The sequence below is a fragment of the Macrobrachium nipponense genome, chromosome 18, assembly GCF_015104395.2.
Source record: "Macrobrachium nipponense isolate FS-2020 chromosome 18, ASM1510439v2, whole genome shotgun sequence".
Lineage (NCBI taxonomy): Eukaryota > Metazoa > Arthropoda > Malacostraca > Decapoda > Palaemonidae > Macrobrachium > Macrobrachium nipponense.
The window spans coordinates 83,840,386-83,861,044 of record NC_087211.1 but is presented as its reverse complement, the minus strand read 5'-3'; the positions used below and the strand labels follow the sequence as shown (position 1 = coordinate 83,861,044).

The following is a 20,659-nucleotide window of genomic DNA, read 5'->3' as shown; positions in this document are numbered from 1 at the left end:
TAGCTTTGACATTGACGGGAATTCCTACTTCCTGTATGAAGTAAAAGAAAAAATGATATTGTTTATAATACAATAAAGTTTCATACATACTTACCTGGCAGATATATACATAGCTAAGACTCCGTCGTCCCCGACAGAAATTCAAATTTCGCGGCCACTCGCTACCGGTAGGTCAGGTGATCTACCTGCCTGCCCTGGGCGGGCAGGACTAGGAACCATTCCCGTTTTCTATCATATCCTCTTCCACCTGTCTCCTGCGGGGAGGCTGGTGGGCCATTAATCGTATATTCTGCCAGGTAAGTATGTATGAAACTTTATTGTATTATAACAATATCATTTTCATACAATGAACTTACCTGTCAGATATATACATAGCTGATTGGCACCCTTTGGTGGAGGGTCAGAGACAGCTAATATGGAATAGACAGGTAAACAAACATATGTTGTAGGTATAAAGAAAAAACCTTGGGTCCATACCTGATAGGTTGGTTAGACTTCGTGGCTGTAGCCGCAGTAGTCTGCATCACCTCAAGACTTTAGCGAGATATTAGATCTATGGCTAGAGTTCTTGTGGGTCTGTCGATGGGTATAAGAACCGCTTACTCGCAGAGCCTAAAAGGACTTTTGTCAATGGGTACTGGACCACTTCTTGTCAATGGGTACTGGACCACTTCTATGACAACACACTTGTTGAAGGAGCATAAACCAATCCCGACCACCTGATCCTAACCACCATGTTAGTATATAGAATTGCTCTGAGTTATCCCGAACTCATAACAAACAACCCATAACTCGAAACGAAAACTCATTTATACAAAAATTCTCAAAAAAAAAAAAAAAAAAAAAAAATTTTAAATACTCCCCCCCTAAAAGATATCACAAGAGTTCCTTACTGAACAACAGTGACTGTCCGCCAGTGCAGCACCAAGTCCTCTTTGTCAGCAGGAATCTAGAACATATCTAGTAGAAGGTATGTACAAATTTAAGGATTGGTGTTTGCTCCCGTACCCAGTATTGTATCCGCCGATACAAATGGTCCCAGAGATTTCTCGTAGGTCACGCGAACGTCTTTAAGATAGTGAGATGCAAAAAACTGAATTGCACCTCCAATATGTCGTGTCAATGATTTTCTTTAATGACATATTCTTCTGAAACAAAAGAGAGAGACGTCCGCCACTGCTCTAACTTCATGGGCTTTTACTCTTAAAAGCGGAAAAGAGTCGTCAGGACAGAACTTGTGAGCATCCGTAATGATGCTCCTAATGAAGAAAGCTAATGCGTTCTTAAGACATGATTCTTGTGGGGTCCTTAATCGAACACCAAAGACTTTGTCTAGAGCCTCCCATTTGTTTCTTTCTTGTAAGAAGAACTTCAAGGCTCTTACCGGGCAAAGAGACCTCTCTGTTTCTCTCCCTACTAGACTCGAAAAGACTTTGATCTCGAATCTCTTGGGCCAGGGATTCGATGATTCTCATTCTTCGCTAGAAACAGAGTTCTAAACGAGCCAAAAGGCCGAGTCTTTGTTAAAGCCGACTTCATCTTCTAGGGCATGAAGTTCGCCAACTCTTTTGGCTGTCGCCAAAGATAGGAGAAACAAGCATTTTCTTGTTATATCCCTGAACGAAGCTACGTGGGGAGGCTCAAATCTGTCCGACGAAAGGAACTTGAGAACTACATCCAGGTTCCAGCTGGGTGGAGTTTAGTTCCTTCGATTTTGTCGTTTCAAACGATCTAATCAAGTCGTGCAGATCTTTTATTGTCAGCTATGTCTAGGCCTCTGTTTCTAAATACTGCCGACAGCATGCTCCTGTATCCTTTGATTGTCGATACAGACAAATGAGAGACCTCTCTCAAGAACACGGAAATCGGCGATTTCGGTTATAGAGGTACTGGAGGAGGACAACTTCTTAGACTTGCACCACCTTCTGAATACCTCCCACTTCGACTGATAGACTCGTCTAGTAGAAGCTCTGCGGGCTCTAGCGATAGCGCTTGCAGCTTCGCGAGAGGAAAACCCCCTCGCTCTGACAAGTCTTTCGATAGTCGAAAGGCAGTCAGAGCGAGAGCGGGGAGGTTTTGATGAAACCTCTCGAAGTGTGGCTGTCTGAGAAGATCCATCCTTTTTGGAAGGGATCTTGGGAAGTCTACTGTCCACTCCAGCACCTCTGCAAACCAATCTTGCGCTGGCCAAAACGGGGCTATCAGGGTCATCCTTGTCCCGTTGGACGCTACGAACTTTCTCAACACTTGTCCAGGATCTTGAAAGGGGGGAAAGCGGTACACGTCCACATGAGACCAGTCCAGCAGGAAGGCGTCGACCACGAGAGCTCTTGGGTCTTCCACCACTGAACAAAAGACTTCCAGCCTTTTGGAAAGGAATGTGGCGACAGATCTACGTGAGGAGTGCCCCAGAGATCCCAAAGACTCTGACACACCTCTGAATGAAGAGTCCATTCTGTGTGAAGGACCTGGCTTCTCCTGCTCAGTCTGTCCGCCCTGATGTTTCTGTCCCCTGAACAAATCTTGTTAGGAGGGCGATGTTTCTTTGTGAGGCCCAAATTAGCAGATCTCTTGCTATCTCGTAGAGCGACACTGAGTGTGTTCCTCCCTGCTTCCGAATGTAGGACAGGGCTGTAGTGTTGTCCACATTCACTTGGACCACACTGTTCGTCACAAAGGGTTCGAAAGAACTTTAGCGCTAAGTGAACTGCTAGAAGTTCTTTGCAATTTATGTGCCAGGACACCTGTGCTGCCTCCAGGTGGCCATGACACTTCTCTCGGTCCCTAGTGTTGCTCCCCAACCCTTCTCCGATGCGTCGGAATACAACACTCGGTTTGGGTTCGGAACTTCCAGAGAAATTCCCTTGTTCTCTTTTAGAGGGGACAACCACCATTGCAGTGTGGTTTTCATCTCCCTTGGAAGGAGAAAACTGCTGAGAGAAGTCCCGTCTCCAGTTCCACGTCTCCTTAGGAAAAACTGAAGAGGGCGAAGATGTAGTCTTCCTAGAGGAAAGAACTGTTCTTCGAGCGAGGAAAGGGTGCCTAGTAGGCTAAACCATTCCCTCGCGAAGTTCGTTCTTTTCCCTAAGAAGAGAGAGACTTTTTCCAAGCCTCTCACGATTCTCTCTTGCGAAGGAAATACTCGAAAACCCCGAGAATCCATCTGAATCCCCAGATAGACCAAGTTCTGTCTGGGAATCAGCTGTGACTTCTCGAGGTTCACGAGTAGTCCCAACGCCTTTATCAGGTCTAGGGTCAAAGAAAGGTCCTCCAAACACTGCTCTCTGTTCTGGCCCTGATGAGCCAATCGTCCAAATAGAGAGAGATGTTGACGCCTTTGAGGTGAAGAAACCTCGCCACATTCTTCATCAGGCTCGTGAGACCTGAGGCGCTTTGGATAGGCCGAAACACAAGGCCTGAACTGAAAGATCCTTCCCCCCCGTCATGAAACGGAGGTACTTCTTCCGACAAAGGGTGACTCGGGACATGAAAATAGGCGTCCTGGAGATCCAGCGACACCATCCAATCTCCTTGACGTAACGCCGCAAGGACTGAGGCCGAAGTCTCCATAGAGAACTTCTCCTTTCGAACGAACTTGTTCAGAGTGCTGACATCTAGAATGGTCTCCAGCCCCCCGAGGCTTTCGCAACCAGGAAAAGCCGATTGTAAAACCCGGAGAGTTTTGCTCTAGAACCAGTTCTATAGCTCTTTTGTCCCAAATTTGATTCACCATCAGACGAAGAGTATCCTCAGTACAGGTCCCTGTATCTGGCTGACAGTTCCCGCGGAATGGTCGTTAGTGGAGGACTGTCTTGGAAGGGGATAAGATATCCCTTCCTGATTATGGACATGGAAGAGGCGTCTGAGTTTATGAGTGACCAGGCGTCTGCAAATTCGAGAAGCCTGCCTGGCCCCCATGGTGTTTGGAGGCTGTCTGTCTCACTTCCCTTTCTTAAGGGACGGGAAGGAGCCTTACCTCTCCTCTCAAGACCTCTTCTCTTAGAGGTAGCTCTGGAGAGAGGCCCTCCTCGAAAGAGCTGAACCGTAGTAAGAATCGTCCTTTCTTGTCAACCGAAACAAGAGGTCTCTTCTTCCTTGCAGTTTGCAGGAGAAGATCCTGAGTCGCCTTCTCAGTCATTGATCGAGAAATGTCCTTCAACTAACTGAGAAGGAACAGGAAGTCAGACATGGGAGCAAAACCAGGGCTGCTCTCTGTGAGGGAGAAACGCCTGGTTAGGAATGAACTAAAAAATATCCTCTTCTTAAGGAGTACTGCTCGAAAAGAGAGGAGATTTCTCCCGATCTGTCTTGTACCGCCTTGTCAATACAAGCAAGAATACTGAGAATGACTTCGGGGTCAAGACCATCCGAGTCATGAGCTTTCTTAGACATCACCCCAAGGGACCAGTCTAGGAAATTAAACACTTCCAAAATATGGAAGAGTCCCTTGAGATGATCCGTCTCCGAAATAGCCCAAGACACGCGAGCTCCATTCAAAGCGTGTCTCCTTGACGAGTCAACCAAGGTTGAAAAGTCCGCTTCGGCTGCCGCTGAAGAGAAAGGCCCATGTTCTCCCCAGTTCGGTACCAGAAACCTCTCTTGCCAAAAGTATGGCTGAGCATACAGAAGGTGGTCCTGCCCAGATCCTTCTTAGACAACATCCATTTGTCTAAGGACTGAAGCGCTCTCTTCATAGAGATCGTAGGTCTCATCTTCAAGACCGACGAAGACTTAGGCACAGTCGCACTTGAAACAGTGATCGAGGCGAAGAGGAGCGGCATGAGTTAAAGAATCTCCATATTCTCGTAAAAGAAGGTCAGTTAGAACTTTATAGTTCGAGACTCCTCTCTCCCTCACCCTCTTCTTCCGAATCTCCTTCTCTACCTGTGGAGAATCAGCCTGAAAAACGAGAGGATCTTCATCCCGTTCTCTCTCTACTGATGACAAACTCTTACTAGGAGAGGGGCTCATAGAGTGAACCGACTCTCTCTCACGTCTAAAAGAAGTCTCGCGTCTGCTTGACTTCTCGTGCCTGAACAGCTCCTCGCGCTTGTCTGGCGCCTCGCGCTTGGCTGGCGCTTCACGCTTGGCTGGAGCGTGTAGCCTGGCTGGCATCTCGCGCTGGCTGACGTCTCGCGCTTGTCTGGCGCCTCACGCAACTCCTCGCGCCTGCTGGCGCCTCGCGCCTGGCTGAATCCTCGCGCTTGGCTGGCGCCTCGCGCTTGGCTGAATCTTCACGCCTAACTGGCGCCTCGCGCCTGGCTGGCGCCTCAGGCCTGAGCGTATCCTGATCTCGAGCAACTCGCTCGGAAAGATCCTGACGTTTGTACGACTCTTCTTGCCTGGAAGACGTCCTATGTCTGGCGGACGCTTCACGTCTGGCTGGAGGAGAAAGAAGACGAGACTTCTTAAATAGGAAGTCTAGCGTCCTTCTTGCGAGGGGGATCCCTTGAAAGAACTCCAACCAAAGAGGCAATCTGCTCTTGAACTGCAAGCAAAATCCTCTTGGAAGCCACCCCAGCGTCCTCTTCAATAGAAGAAGCAGGAGAACTCGAAGGAGTGAGATCATCAAATACATCTCTAGGAGGCGTCGAAACCAGCTTAGCCTTCTTGATAGAAGAAGGAGCTTCCTCCGAGAAGCGCTCCGGCTCGAGTCGAACGCGCGCTCTTTCCAATGCCTTTTTCAGTGGCCTAGAAAGATCCGAGTCCTTCCACCCTCGTTTAGGTGAGGGAAACCGGACGACGAGAACAATCTCGTAGGACGCTTCTATTTGAGCGGTCCTGAGCAGACTGTAACGAAACAGAACCTGCTGAAGGGACGCCTGACCGTTGGGATTCCCCACAACCTCCGTACGACTTTCGACTTTCCTACTCCTCTGGTATGCGAGTTTGGAAGAGGTCTAGGCCTGGGAGCATCGCAGGACGGTCAGACGCCCCCTCCACAACACTGGGAACACTCACTTCACTTTGTAATTCACAATCACTAGCCTTACCTTGCATGGCCGCCATCTTTGTCTTCATCTTACGAAGAGTAGCCTTCAGAATTGGCGATTTCAGAAGCCGATCCGAATGCAAAGCCTGTGAGGATTCAGATACATAGGGAGAAATCTATTCATTAACAAAAGGAGAGTTAGAACTCAGAAAAAGGCTCAATAGGCCTTGTACTCACACTCTTTTGTGCAGGCCCGTCTAATCCTATCCCTCTCTAACTTCTTCAAGTAAGAAGTTAGAGTCCTTCCATTCATTAGCATCCAACTTTTCACACTCAATACAGGTGTTAGCCAAAGAACAGTCAACCCCTACATTTACGATATACAGTGTGAGGATCAACCGAAGCCTTCGGTATCCTCACCTTGCAGCCTACATTCACACACACTCACACTAACACTTGAATCAGACATTCTATTAGAAAAATCAAAAGCAAGTCCAAATCCAGTCCACAGTAGCGAATGCCAAAACAATGATCCAGTACGTCACCAAGAAATCCAATAAAGATGATCAATAAAGTCTTGAAAAGCGAATTCCAGTCAGGAGGTAGTAACAACAATGTTGATACCACCGGCAACAGAGAAAATATGATAGAAAACGGGAATGGTTCCTAGTCCTGCCGCCCAGGGCAGGCAGGTAGATCACCTGACCTACCGTAGCGAGTGGCGCGAAATTTGAATTTCTGTCGGGGACGACGGAGTCTTAGCTATGTATATATCTGACAGGTAAGTTCATTGTATGAAAATATATTACTAAATTAGCTGGTAGATTACATCTACATTAAACACCAAAGATATTCCAAAAATAACAATTTGTCGAAAATCGTATTTTTCCTGACTATACAAACCTAAGGTCCTTTACAATAGGAAGGTAACTAGCAGCAGCTGGAACGGTCGTAAGCTTCGAACAAGGGAGTTCGGTAGTTAACTGCTTGTTCGACAGTGTGCGCACCGCGCAACTGGGAGGTGAAGAACCACTTTGCTTTAGGCAGAGTGAGGGGTGGCATGAGGTGGGACTATATGTAAAGGACCTCAGGTTTGTATAGTTAGGAAAAATACAATTGTTCCGACACGGCATACAAACCTTCGGTCCTTTTACAATAGGAAGGTACTAGCGGCAGCTGGATAGGTCGTAAGCTTTCGAACAAGGGGTTCGGTAGTTAACTGCTTGTCCGACAGGCGCGCGCGCGCGACTGGGAGGTAAACAAATCTACTTTTGCTTTCCCCGGCCTCACAGCGATGTGGACGTGTGTGTTCGACGCTCTCTGCCCGCCTTCTTCTCGTCTTGCCTTTGCTTTCCTGAGTATATGGTTGTGTTTGTGTATGAAGAAATCATTGTAAATACATCATTTCTCTCTTTCCAATTATTGTGATTTATTGGTCAATGATGGAATCTCCTCGCCTCGCTACCCCACGGAGACTATGCCCGGGTACCGAAGGGCGTAAATGCGGAAAGTTCCGCTCATTCCCGGAGATTGACCCTCATATTTTGTGCGCTCTCGGTGTCGGGGGCGCGAATGCACCCGAGCAGAGCCATGTGAAGGTTTTGTAAATAATTTGGTCGGAGGCGCAGTGGACTTTGTATGAGGGCAGGAAGAAGTGAAGGCCTGCAAAGGAGTCGTCGGAAAGCTCTCCCGCGACTCCTTTGGTTACGGACACTTCGTCTTCTTTCCTGCCGCCCGCCGCTCAACTTCCACGTTTGGCGCCTTGCCCCTTCCCGGGTCGGGGGGGGTTTCTAGGTCCTTCTCCTCTCCTGACTTGTCGAGTGTGGAGGAGGGCGCTAGATACCCTGACGTCGAGTTGTACTCTGGGTCCTCTATCCGTTCGTCTTCGCGCGAGCTTGGTAGAGGATCCTCCTAATCACCCGACTTTTGCTTCCTCAGGTGCGGTTGCCGCGAAGGACGACCTCGGACAGGTGTGGGCATCGTTGGGGCTGCAGGGCGTGCCGAGTGTCCAGGGGCTGCTCTACCATCTCGCTGGCTCCGTGGCGGTCACCCATGCGACGGTTCGACCACCACCACGAACCCTTACACAACCCGGCTACGCTTCACCGCCTCACCTGGTGTCATCCCGCACGCGGTCTCTGTAACACCTACTACATCGGTGCAGGGGCCAGTCGCCGTACCTCGGGGGTGTGTGATGCCGCCACCTGGGTTTGCCGTGCTGCCGCGACCGGACTTCGTGTGCCCGAAGAGCTCGCCCCTGGACCTCCCACCAGTACCAAGATGAGTCTGTGCCGCTGGTCCGTATCCGCCATCTGGACCGCCTGCACAGCCTGCCGTACCTGCCCAGCCGCCGTCCACGGACGTGACGTTGACCACTGCTGCCGTTCCTGTACCTGCTCCTGCCGTCTCTACTGCCGTTCCTGTGATGCCTGCACCTGCTGACGTTGTTCCTGTTCCTGGCGCCGCTGCTCCCGATGCTGATCTGTTCGGACAGGTGCGTCCGGGCCCTGTTGCTTCGGCAACAGCAGCCCCGGCTCCGCTCTGGATGACAGATCTGACGTCGGTCCTGAGGAGGTTGACGAAGAAGAAGAAGAAGAGGAGGAAGGTGTCGTCGTCGTCTTCGTCTTCTTCGTCGTCGTCGGCCGCCGCCTCTTCCCCTTCTTCTTCTAAGGCTCCCCCGCCGAAGAAGAAGAAGGTCGCCTCCCCCCCCCCCCCCAAGAAGTCTCCTTCGGGAACTTCTAAGGGCCCGTCTCGCTCTGGTGAGACGGTGGGGGGTTCTTCCGCTGGTCACCCTGCTCCTTCGGGGGCAGGACCCGTCTCTTCTTCCGCAAGGAAGAAGACTACGGGACCAGAGAGTGCCGGCTAACACCGGCACTTCCTCACCTGCTGTTAGTGGTTCGGCCACGGCAGCAGGGTCCGTCTCGGCCTCTCGTTCGCGAGAAGGTACCGAGTGTACGGTCGCCTAACAGCGGCCGTGCAGCCAAGAACCAGACCTCTGAGTCCCGCTCAGCGTCAGGTTCACGGCACGGAGCGGAAGACTGGTGACAGCCGCTCACCACAGAGACTCTCACCAGACCAGCTCTCGCTCTCGCGCGAGCAGCTGGCTAGCGGGCGGACGTGACAGTCCATGACCGGCCACGGGCTGAGGCTGGGAAGAGGTCCCCCCGTTCGCCGGCACCAGCCACGGCTGGTACCAGCGAACTGACGCACCGTGAGGATACGCACCGATCTCACCGTGACAGTGGAGCTCGCCGGTCGCCTGACCGTCACTCTCACAGAGAGCGATCGGGTACGGCGACCAGCACCAGCTCCTCTGACACACGAGACCGGGGCCGCTGTTCTCGGTCCAGCCGTTCTCCACAGCGAGACGGCTCGACTAGGTCTGCAGCTCGATCGCCACCGCGGGTTGGCGATCGCCTGCAGTCTTCCAAGCCCACTGGTTCTGCAGCGAGCGAGGAGGGAGCGTCAGGTCTGCCTCTCCCATACCTTCAACCTCCTCGGGGTTACACCGGGGAGGGGCGAGGTATTGAGGAGTGATCGTGAGGGGTGCGCCCCTCAGGATCCCACCACGTCGTCGTACGTACCAGGCACGGTGCTCGGACCAGCCAGGTCGTACGCACAAGTGGTTGGAGGAGACCGAGAGGGTCTGTCGCTGTTCCTCCCCTTGAGGGAGGAGGGGTCTCGGGAAGATGCTCCTGTTTGAGGGACTGGATGGTCCGACTCCGCAGGACGCAGTCACTCCTGAGATCCAGAGGAACTTTGCCGAGGTTATTGCGCTGATTCGTCAGCACAACGACCTCGCGGAAGGATCGCCGCTCCCACCATCCGAGCCCACGTCCCGGCTCGAGTCGTTCTGGGGGCCCGAAGAGGGAACCCAGACCGACGGTGGGTTTGCCGCGTTCTGAGCTTGCGGACTCAGTGCTGGACCAGGTTGAATCGCTTGTCTCCGGACAAGACGGTTCGCTCAAGTCTGGCAGGTCGAGCAAGCTGCTTCCACCTCCTCTGCTGCGACAGCGGCGTTTTTACGTGCCATCTGAAGACCCGATGCCGCCCAAACAGGTGAACCCGGAGTTAGCCAGGCTGACTCCGGGTGTCTCTCTGCAGCAGCTCCTGTCCGAGAACCTGTGGTTCTCGCAGCAAGAGGCACTCGGCCTGGAATCTACCGCCATGGCAGCTTTCCAGGCGTCTCCTGGCTAGATCTGTGGTCCCTCACAGTATCTAAGGTCGCAGCCAACTCCGGGGGAATTTCTCCCGCCCAAGATGACTCGGCCTTCAGGAGACTTTGCCAGTCTGGAGGAAGAGCCATCTCCTTCCTTGCCCACCAGACGGTGAACCTGTGGGCCAACCTGGTTCGGTCCGACGAAGGGACGCTGTCCTTACTCGGGTTTCCAGGGCGCCGGGGCGTGAAGCGGCGTTGGACTTCGCAACGGACCTTACGGAGTTCCACGTCTCTCTTCCCAGGAGAGATGGTGGACGCTGCGGTGGCGGACAGACGGCGCACTGACGACAGTGACCGTCTGGTTCACCAGGCAGTCTCGAAGGCTTCTGGGCAGCCTCGGACTGCGGCTAAGTCTAAGAGCTCGGCTAGCGCTTCCTCGGTGGCTAAGACGGTAGCTGCGTCGAAGCCCCGGGGAAAGACTCTGTCTTCTTCGACTTCTACCAAGGGGAGCCATAACCAGCCCTCCTCCCAGCCCCCCCTCCTCCCGTGGAGGCTCTGGGAAGAAGTCGAAGAAAGGCGGGGGGACAAACGCTAGGGACGGCGTTCCCCCTCACCTGCTGCCGGAAGTGGGGGGTGCCTGGCCAGCCATTGGGCAACTTGGCAGCGCTACGGCGCCCGAGACCTGGATTGTAGATGTCCTTCGGGAGGGATATCTATTACCCTTCGAATCTCGGCCACCCCTCACCTCCAACCCGGTCCAACAGCAGTCGTACGTTCCAGGGTCATCGAAGGACGTAGCATTGAGACAGGAGATTCAAGACCATGCTGGAGTCAAGAGAGCTGTAGAAAATCGTCACGGATCAGTCACCGGGCTTTTACAGTCGACTCTTCCTGGTGGAAAAAGTCTACGGGAGGCTGGCGCCCGGTGATAGATCTCTCTCCCCTGAACCGGTTTGGTTCGCCCAGACCCGGTTATCACGATGGAGACGGCACGCTCAGTGCTAGACTCCATCAGGGAGAACGATTTCATGCTTTCAGTGGACTTGAAGGATGCGTATTTCCAAATACCCCATTCATCAGTCCTCCCCAGAAGTACCTTTCCGCTTCATCCTCGAGGGACGGTGTACCAGTTCAGGGCACTTTGCTTCGGTCTCTCAACCGCCCCACAGGTGTTCACGCGAGTGTTCACTCTGGTGTCTGCTTGGGCCCATTCGCACGGGATACGTCTGATGAGGTATCTCGACGATTGGTTAGTCCTGGCGAGCTCCCGCTCGCAGTTGCTACAGGACAGGGATCGACTGCTCGAGTTCTGTCGCGATCTGGGGATCGTTGTGAACTTCGAAAAGTCCGATCTCGAGCCCAAGCAGAGGATGAAGTACCTGGGTATGCGTATCGACACGGTAGCAGGGCGAGTCTTCCCCGCAGACTCACGGATCAGCAGATTCAGGGAGGCAGCCAACCAGTTCCTGTCTCGGCAGGAACAGGTAGCTCAGCGATGGCAAGTCGTGATCGGACACCTGTCGTCACTCGAGAAGTTAGTCCCTCACGGGCGTCTTCACCTGCGGTCTCTTCAGTGGAGACTAAAGGAGAGTTGGTCACAGGCGACGGATCCCCCAAGCTTTCCAGTGTCACTGACACCGGAGGTGAGGCAGGACCTAGCCTGGTGGCTGGACGACAGGAACCTCTTAAGAGGAGTGCCTCTGCGCACTCCCCCCCCGGACAGGTTCAGCTGTTCTCAGACGCATCGACCGAGGGATGGGGCGCACACCTGGAGGAGTTGCTGACTTCAGGAGTGTGGGACGAGAACGACAAGCACCTTCACATCAATGTACTGGGACTCAAGGCAGCGGTCCTCGCTCTCCAAGAGTTTCCAGGACCGCTTGATGGGACACTCAGTGGTGTTGATGTGCGACAACACCACGGTGGTGGCCTACGTCAACACAAACAGGGGGGCCTAGTGTCTCTTCCCGTTGTACCAGTTGACTCGGCAGGTGCGACGTGGGCCGAGGCACACTCAATAAGAGCTGTCGGCACGCTACATTCCAGGGTAAGAGGAATGTAGTAGCAGACACGCCTCAGCCGTCGGGATCAGGTGATAGGGACCGAATGGTCTCTACACCAGGATGTGGCGGAAAGGCTCTTCGACCTGTGGGGGCGACCAGTCGTGGATCTGTTCCCCACCCGGCACAACAGGAAGCTCCAGGTGTTCTTGCCTCGGCCGTGCCGGACCCATGGGCAGCTGCAGAGGACGCTCTTCAACACCCGTGGGGACACCTCTTCGTCTATGCCTTTCCCCACCCGTTCAGCTGATTCGCAAGGTGATCAGTCGAGCACTGTCACCCCGAATCTCAGATGATCCTGGTGGCTCCCAAATGGCCACAGGCCATTTGGTATCCGGACCTGCTGGCTCTTCTCGCAGGAGAACCGAGAGAGATTCCCCCTTGGCACAACCTTCTCGCCCAGCCACACGTCGAGCGGTACCACCGAGCAGTCCAGTCCCTACGTCTTCACGGCTGGCTGTTATCCACCATCTCTTGCGAACGAGAGGCTTTTCTCGTAGCGCAGCAACAGAGATGGCTGGAAACGTCCGTCAGTCCTCTGCAGCTGTGTACCAGGGGAAGTGGGCCGTCTTCTGTGGTTGGTGTCGTAGACGGGGTCTATCTCCTCTCAGAGCCACTCTTCAGCAAGTAGCGGATTTCCTCGTTTTTCTTCGCCGAGAGAAGCTCCTCTCAGTCCCCACAGTCAAAGGATACAGAGCCGCCTTGGCGCTCGTCCTGAAACTGAGGGGATTGGACATCTCGAACTCGTTCGAGATCTCCTTGCTTATGAGGAGCTTCGAAAGGTCTTGCCCACCCAGGGAACGTCAGGCCCCCTGCGTGGGATTGTGACTCTCGTCCTTAGGAGTTTGACTCTAACACCGTTCGAGCCACTCCGAGAGTCGTCAGACCAGGGATCTGACCCTCAAGACCCTCTTCTTGCTGGCCCTGGCATCGGCGAAGAGAGTAGGGGAACTTCATGGTCTTTCCTATGATGTACGACACTCCAGGGGATGGGGATCTGTGACGCTCTATTTCGTCCCGAACTTCGTTGCGAAGACTCAGAAAACCGTCGATCCCTGACGACAGGTTCGAGTCATTCACGATTCCCTCCCTATTGGACTTCACCGATAATGATGCGGATGAGATGCTGCTTTGTCCTGTGAGGGCGCTACGGCGCTATCTGAAGAGAACTCGACACCTCAGGCTGAGTGTCGACGCCTCTTCGTTAGCACCGGGGGGTAACCAAGAAAGAAGTATCCAAGAACACACTTTCATTCTGGCTATGTGAGGTCATCAGGAGGGCGTATGAGGCTGATGGTAGTGACGACATCCGTACGTCCCGTCCGAGAGCTCACGAAGTCAGAAGTATTGGCCCCTCGATGGCGTTTCGTAAGAACTTCTCCGTGGCGCAGGTCCTGAAGGCAGGGGTCTGGTCTAACCAGACTACCTTTACGTCCTTCTACCTTCGGGATATTGCCCACAGGTCCTTGGATACCTTTTTCCTTGGGACCCGTGGTGGCTGCTCAACAAGTTGTGTAGCTAACCCCAGACCCTCGCAGGCTGAAACAGCATCGAGTCCTGGTGTGACTGTGTGGATAGATGTGTGAATGAGTGAGTGACTGGCTCCCTCTTCCCGTCTTTTCCTACTCCTCTACCTGTGGCAGAGGGCCACGGTCGTCACTACGCTGGATGAGGACGAGATGCAGGTGAGCTATATGACAGAGCCCCATCCTATCCTTTCACTAGGGATAGGAGCAGAATATCCACCACTTCCTTCTACAAGGGGGGGAAGAATGGATGCCTACAAGAGTCAAACCCATGACTATTTGCTCCTGTACAGGAACAAGTTCTTACATTGCTGGTACGAAGAGATACGCTTGCCTCTCTCTTAGTACTCGGTCCAGAGGTCTGGACCATTGATCCTGCGGTGCACACCCCGATCAATCGGACAGAGGCTTGGATCCCTCCCTCGCTCTTACGACCAGGGAGGCTTCCAAGGTTGGGCGAACACCAGTCTGTTCACAAAAGACTCAGATTCCTCCCACCAAGAAGTGAGTCTTCCTATTGTAAAAGGACCGAAGGTTTGTATGCCGTGTCGGAACAAATGACAATTTGTCCAAAATTGCATTTTTCCTAACTATACAAACCTGAGGTCCTTTTACACATAGCCCCACCTCATGCCACCCCTCACTCTGCAGTTTTTGCTTGGGCCAAAGCAAAAGTGATTTGTTTACCTCCCAGTCGCGCGCAGCGCGTCCTGTCGGACAAGCAGTTAACTACCGAACCCCTTGTTCGAAAGCTTACGACCTATCCAGCTGCCGCTAGTACCTTCCTATTGTAAAAGGACCTCAGGTTTGTATAGTTAGGAAAAATGCAATTTTGGACAAATTGTCATTTTCCAACAAATTGTTATTTGTTCCGATACGAATACAAACCATCGGTCCTTTATAATAGGAAGACTCACTTCTTGGCGGGAGGAATCCGAGTCTTAAGAACAGACTGGTGTTCGCCCAGCCTTGGATTCCCTCCCTGGTCGTAAGAGCAGAGGGAGGGATCCTAGCCTCTGCCCAATGATCGTGGTATATACTGCAGGATCAATGGTCAGACCTCTGGACCCAAGTAATAAGAGGGAGGCAAGCGTACCTCTTAAAATGGCAATTTGTCGAAAATTGCATTTTTCCTAACTATACAAACCCGAGGTCCTTTTACAATAGGAAGGTAACTAGCGGCAGCTGGAACGGTCGTAAGCTTCGAACAAGGGAGTTCGGTAGTTAACTGCTTGTCCAACAGAGCGCGCGCCGCGTGACTGGAGGTGAAGAATCACTTTTGCTTTAGGCCCAGGGGTGGCATGAGGTGGGACTATATGTAAAGGACCTCAGGTTTGTCTAGTTAGGAAAAATTTAATTTTCGACAAATTGCCATTTGTTCCGATACGTACTACAAACCATCAGTCCTTTAACAATAGGAAGACTCACTTCTTGGTGGGAGGAATCCGAGTCTTAAAACAGACTGGTGTTCGCCCAGCCTTGGATTCCCTCCCTGGTCGTAAGAGCAGAGGGAGGGATCCTAGCCTCAGCCCAGTGATCGGGGTATGTACCGCAGGATCAATGGTCAGACCTCTGGACCCAAGTAATAAGAGGGAGGCAAGCGTACCTCTTAAAACTAGCAAGCAAGAACTTGTTTCTGTTGCAAGAGTCAACATAAAGTTATGGGTTTGTCTCTTGTTGGCTTCCACTTATCCCCTTGTTGGGGGAAGTGGTGGATATTCACTCCTATCCCTAATGAAAGGGATAGGATGGGGCTCGGTCGAGTAGCTTACCTACATCTTGTCCTTTTCCAGCGAGGTGACGACCGCGTCCCTCTGCCCACAGGTAGAGGGGAGAAAAAGATGGGGAAGAGAAGCCAGTCACACACTCATTCACTCATCCATTCTTGCAGTCACACCAGGATTCGATGCTGTTCTGCCTGCTCAGGTGCTGGGTAAGCTACACGAGGAAATCCGCTACCTGCTGAAGAGTGGCTCTGAAAGGAGATAAACCCTGTCTACGACACCAACCACAGAAGACGGAACACTTTCCCTGGTACATAGCTGCACAGGAGTGTCCGAAGTGTCCAGCCATCTCTGTTGCTGCTCTGCGAGAAAAGCCTCTCGCTCGCATGAGATGGTGGATAACATATAGGCTTTCTACTGGAGAAGTTCTATAGGCTCCCAATACAAATGATGGATCCGGGTATCAGAAAAAAAATAGTGATCCATTTATAATTGAAAATTGAACTGCACAAGCCTGGGTTTTTTAATTACTCATTTCATAGGTCTCCACCCCTGATAGGTGTAACGTGCTCAAGGAGGCACAGGCATCATAGTCCGCAAGTCTGTTAATCATAGGGTTGTTCAATTGAACACTGTGTTGCAGGCTTGTGCTGTTCAAATTTTCAGTTATAAATGGATTACTATTTGTTCTTTATACCTGGATCCATCATTAGAAAATATTGCAGGACGCACAGAATTAAACTATCTACAGACATTGATAGACCAGCTTCCTAATCCCTTCATTTTGATGGGGAATTTTAATGCCAAGCACTCCCTCTGGGGAGGGCCAAACTGCGACCGGTGGGGTTTAATAATAGAACAGCTGCTTGACTTAAATGACATCACTTTAATGAATGATGGTTCCCCTACAAGACATGATGTTTTTCTTAATACTGACTCAGCCATTGACCTCACTATCTGCTCTTCGTCTTTGAGGTTAGATTACCAGAATGATCATGGCAGTGATCATTGGCCCATTCACTTAAAGTTTATGAAAAATATTCCATTTCCATGTTTACCAAAATGGAAGGTAGGGGAGGCTGACTGGGGATTATTTAAAAAATCTACAGAAGTTGATCAAGATATAAAAGATTTTCAGAGCCCAACATCCGCTAATGAGTATTTAATTAGTATATTGCTGTGCGGTGCCATGCTGTCTATTCCTCGAACTTCTGGTAAACCTCGTCGACCTCTAGTACCGAGACTGGCGAACGAATCAGTTCAGGGGCGAGAGATTATCAACTGGTGCCAGCCCCCCCGAAGACTTCTCCACCAGGAAAAAAAAAAAAAACAAAAAAAAAAAAAAAAAAAAAAAAAAAAAAAAAAAGACTGCTGCAGAAGCCCGGTGACCGATCCCTGATGGTCTCCACAGCTCCTTGCTCAGCATGGCTTGGACTTCCTGTCGAAGGGCTACGTCCTTTGGTGTTCCAGGAACGTAGGTCTGAAGATGGACCAGGTTGGAGGCGAGGGGTGGCAGAGACTCGAAGGGTAGTAGATACCCCTCCCGAAGGACGTCTACTATCCAGGTTTCCGCTCCGTAGCACTGCCATGTTGCCCAATGGCTTGCCAGGCACCCCCCACTTCCGGCAGCAGGTGAGGGGGGAACACCGTCCCCTAGCGTTTCCCGCCTCTTTTCGACTTCTTCCCTGCTCCCCCTCGTGGGAAGGAGGGCTGATTGAGACCACTCCTGGCAGAAGTCGAAGGCAAAGTCTTTCCCCGGGGCTTCGACAATGCGATCGTCTTAGCAGCCGAGGAAGTGCTAACCAAGCTCTTGGGCTTGGCCACAGTCAATCGAGGCTGCCCAGACGCCTTTGAGACTGCCTGGTGTACCAGATGGTCACTGTCATCAGTGCGCCATCGTTCCACCGCAGCGTCCACCATCTCTCCTGGGAAGAGAGAGGAGGAACCCCGCACTGGTCCATTGCGAAGACCCGGTGCCGCCTTACGCCCAGCCGCCCTGGTCCACTCGGTGAGGACCTGAGTCCCTATGCCGAAGTACCAGCTTGGCCCACAGGTTTGCCGTATGGTGGCGAGAAAGAGATGGCTCTTCCTCCAGACTGGCACAGCCTCCTGAAAGCCGGGTCACCTTCAGGAGTGATATTTCCTGAGGTGGCCGTACCTTGGACACCGTGAGGGACCACAGGTTCAACCAGGAGACTGCCTGGAAAGCCGCAATGGCGGTGGATTCCAGTGCAAGTGCCTCTTGCTGTGAGAACCACAGGTTCTCCGACAGGAACTGCTGCAGACACACCCCCGGAGTTAGCCTAGCTAGCTCCGGGTTAACCTGTTTGGGCGGCATTGGATCCTCTGTATGCACGTAGAACCTCCTCTGTCGCAGTAGAGGCGGGGGAAGTAGCTTGGACGACCTACCAGACTGTAGCGAACCCTCCTGTCCAGAGACAAGCAAGTCCACCTGGCCCAGCACAGAGTCGGCACGCTCTGATCGCGGCAGACCCACCGTCGTCTTGGGTTCCTTCCTAGGACCCCAAAACGACTCGAGCTGGGACGTGGGCTCAGAAGGTGGGAGTGACGATCCTTCCCCAAGGTCGTTGTGCTGACAAATCAGCGCAATGACCTCTAGATCTCGGGAGTGACTGCGTCTTGCGGAGTTGGACCGTCAAGCCCCTCCAACAAGAACGCCTCTCGAGACCTTCCTCCTTCAGAAGGAGGAACAGCGACAGACCCCTCCTGGTCTCCTCCTGCCACTTGCGCGTACGACCTGGTCGGTCCTAAGACCATGCTTGGCTCGTAGGGCGTCGTGGTGGGACCGTGAGGAGCACGCTCCTCATGATCACTCCGTGTCGATTCGCCCTTCCCGGTGCAACCCGAGGAAGTTGAAGGAACCGGAGAGGAAGACCTGACGCTCCCCCCTCACTCACTGGCAGAACAGGTGTGCTTGGTACCTCTCGCGAACGAGAGGCCGAGCTGGAACCTGATGTAGCGGTAGAACCTAACACCAGGTGAGGAAGTACCAGTGTTAGCCGGTACCCCTCTGGTCCCAGTCTTCTTCTTCCTTGTGGAAGGAGAGACGAGCCCCGCTCCCGAAGGAGCAGGAGGACCAGCGGAAGAACCCCCGTCTCACCGGAGCGAGACAGGCCCTTAGAAGCTCCCGAAGGAGACTTTTTAGGGGGGGGGAAGGAAGCAGCCTTCTTCCTCCCTGTCCGGAAGGACCCGAGACTGGGGCAGCAACACCACGGGCAGGAACGATGTCGGCAGGGGCTGGTCCAGGCACAGCAGGCACGGCAGGAGCGGCAGGAACATCAGGTACAGCAGGAGACGGGGCAGCAGCCAACGACATCCTGGGTACCGGTGGCAGATCCAGGGGTGAAATCTTAGGGCACCGAAAGTCGGGGGCTGGGGCGAGAGCGACTAACCCAGGTGGAGGCAGCACACCCCTCCTCAAAAAGACAGCAATTGGAGCCTGCACCGCAGCTGAAGGAGTCACCAAAGCCACATGCTGAGTATAGACCAAGTGAGGAGGGGTGGCATACCCCGGGGTCGACACGGGGGTGGTGGTCACCGGTCCATGGGTGACCGGAGCAGCACCCTCCAGATGATGCAGCAGCTCCCGAACGCTCGATGTGCCCTGGAGACCTAGCGAGAACCATACCTGGCCGAGGTCGTCACCCGCAGCAGAAGCACCTGAGGAGGCAAAGGTTGGGTTGGTAGGAGGGGTTACCCCTTGCACGGGGGGGGGGGGGGGACAAGCCCCACCCCGAGAGAATGGAAGACCCCGAATATACCTGTATGTCGGGGTATCTCGCCCCCTCCTCTACGCTCGACGGATCGGGCGAAGAGAAGGAACGAGAAACCAACCCCCCCTCCCGAAGGGAAAGGGAAAGGAGCCATACGCAGGAGCTGAGATGGCGGCAGGAAGGAAGACGACGTGTCTGTGATCAAGGGAGTCGCCGGAGAGCTTCCCAAGGACTCCTTGGCAGGCTTACGTCGCTTCCTCCTACCTTCATACAGCACCCACTGCTCTTCCGACCAGGAATTACATACATCACAGGGCTCGGCCCAAGAGCATTCACGCCACCGGCACCGAGCACATAATACATGGGGATCTACTTCAGGGAAGGAGCGGAAGGCCCAGCACTTACGGCCCTCCACACCAGGGCAAACTCTGCGGCTGATGGGGGGGCGCAGGGACAGCTCCAATTCACGAGTATCCATAATAATAACAATGAAAAAAATACAAAGTACACGTACTTACAGTATTTCTCACACACACAAACAAACCAAGTTTGAGACAAAACACAAAGCATACAACGAAGAAGTGGGCAGAGAGATGTAGAACACGTCCATCCACCAACACGGCCGAAAGCAAAGTGGCTCTTCACCTCCCAGTCGCGCGGTGCCTGCACTGTCGGACAAGCAGTTAACTACCGAACTCCCTTGTTCGAAGCTTACGACTGTTCCAGCTGCCGCTAGTTACCTTCCTATTATAAAGGACCGATGGTTTGTATTCGTATCTGAACAAATCCTTATTCCACGCTTCATTTTGAAAACTCTTATTTCAACTTACCGGCACAATGTCCATGACAAATGCGTGCTTTTCTTCATTGGGCGAGAGCCCCTTGACTTGGTCAAGCAAGAAAGGATCAGCATTGAAGTAGTGCGGGAAGGATACAAAGGCTGGAGCACCCATCCTGCACGACTCAGCATTGATTAAGCCTGTAAGCAACAAAGAAGACACTTTATATCCAACCAATTCAAGTACTATTTGAGAAATGACAATAATACATGTTGCACTTTTTCCTAATATATACTACCTTACATGACCAATAAGCTACTTTTACCAACTTCATTTCATATCTTTCACATATGAATTTAAGCATCACAATTTCTGGTACGTGATAAATATTACACTTATCAATGTACTACATATAATAATTGTTTAACCAGTCTCTAAGATCAATGCTAAAATGTGTCATTCTTAAAATATGAAATATCTAAGATTTACCAAGCCTTGGACCATTCCTCTATGGATTACCCACAATAGCATTGAACTAACGTTGACAAAAATGATATTGTTATGATACAATAAAGTTTGTTCATACTTACCTGGCAGATATATATGTAGCAGTATTCTCCGAAGTCCGACAGAATTTCAAAACTCCCGGCACACGCAGTGGTCAGCCAGGTGGTTAGTACCCATTCCCGCCGCTGGGAGGCGGGTGTCAGGAACCATTCCCATCTTCTATTCAGGTTTTCTAATG

General features: G+C 52.4%; 1 protein-coding gene and 1 pseudogene across 3 annotated transcripts in view; one reads left to right on the top strand and one right to left on the bottom strand.

Annotated features, from left to right (window-relative positions):
- Positions 1-20,659, top strand: part of LOC135197301 (protein peste-like) — a 76,160-nt gene that overhangs the window by 7,402 nt on the left and 48,099 nt on the right. The window lies entirely within an intron of this gene.
- LOC135197340 (protein peste-like) overlaps positions 1-20,659 on the bottom strand; it is a 38,184-nt pseudogene that overhangs the window by 832 nt on the left and 16,693 nt on the right.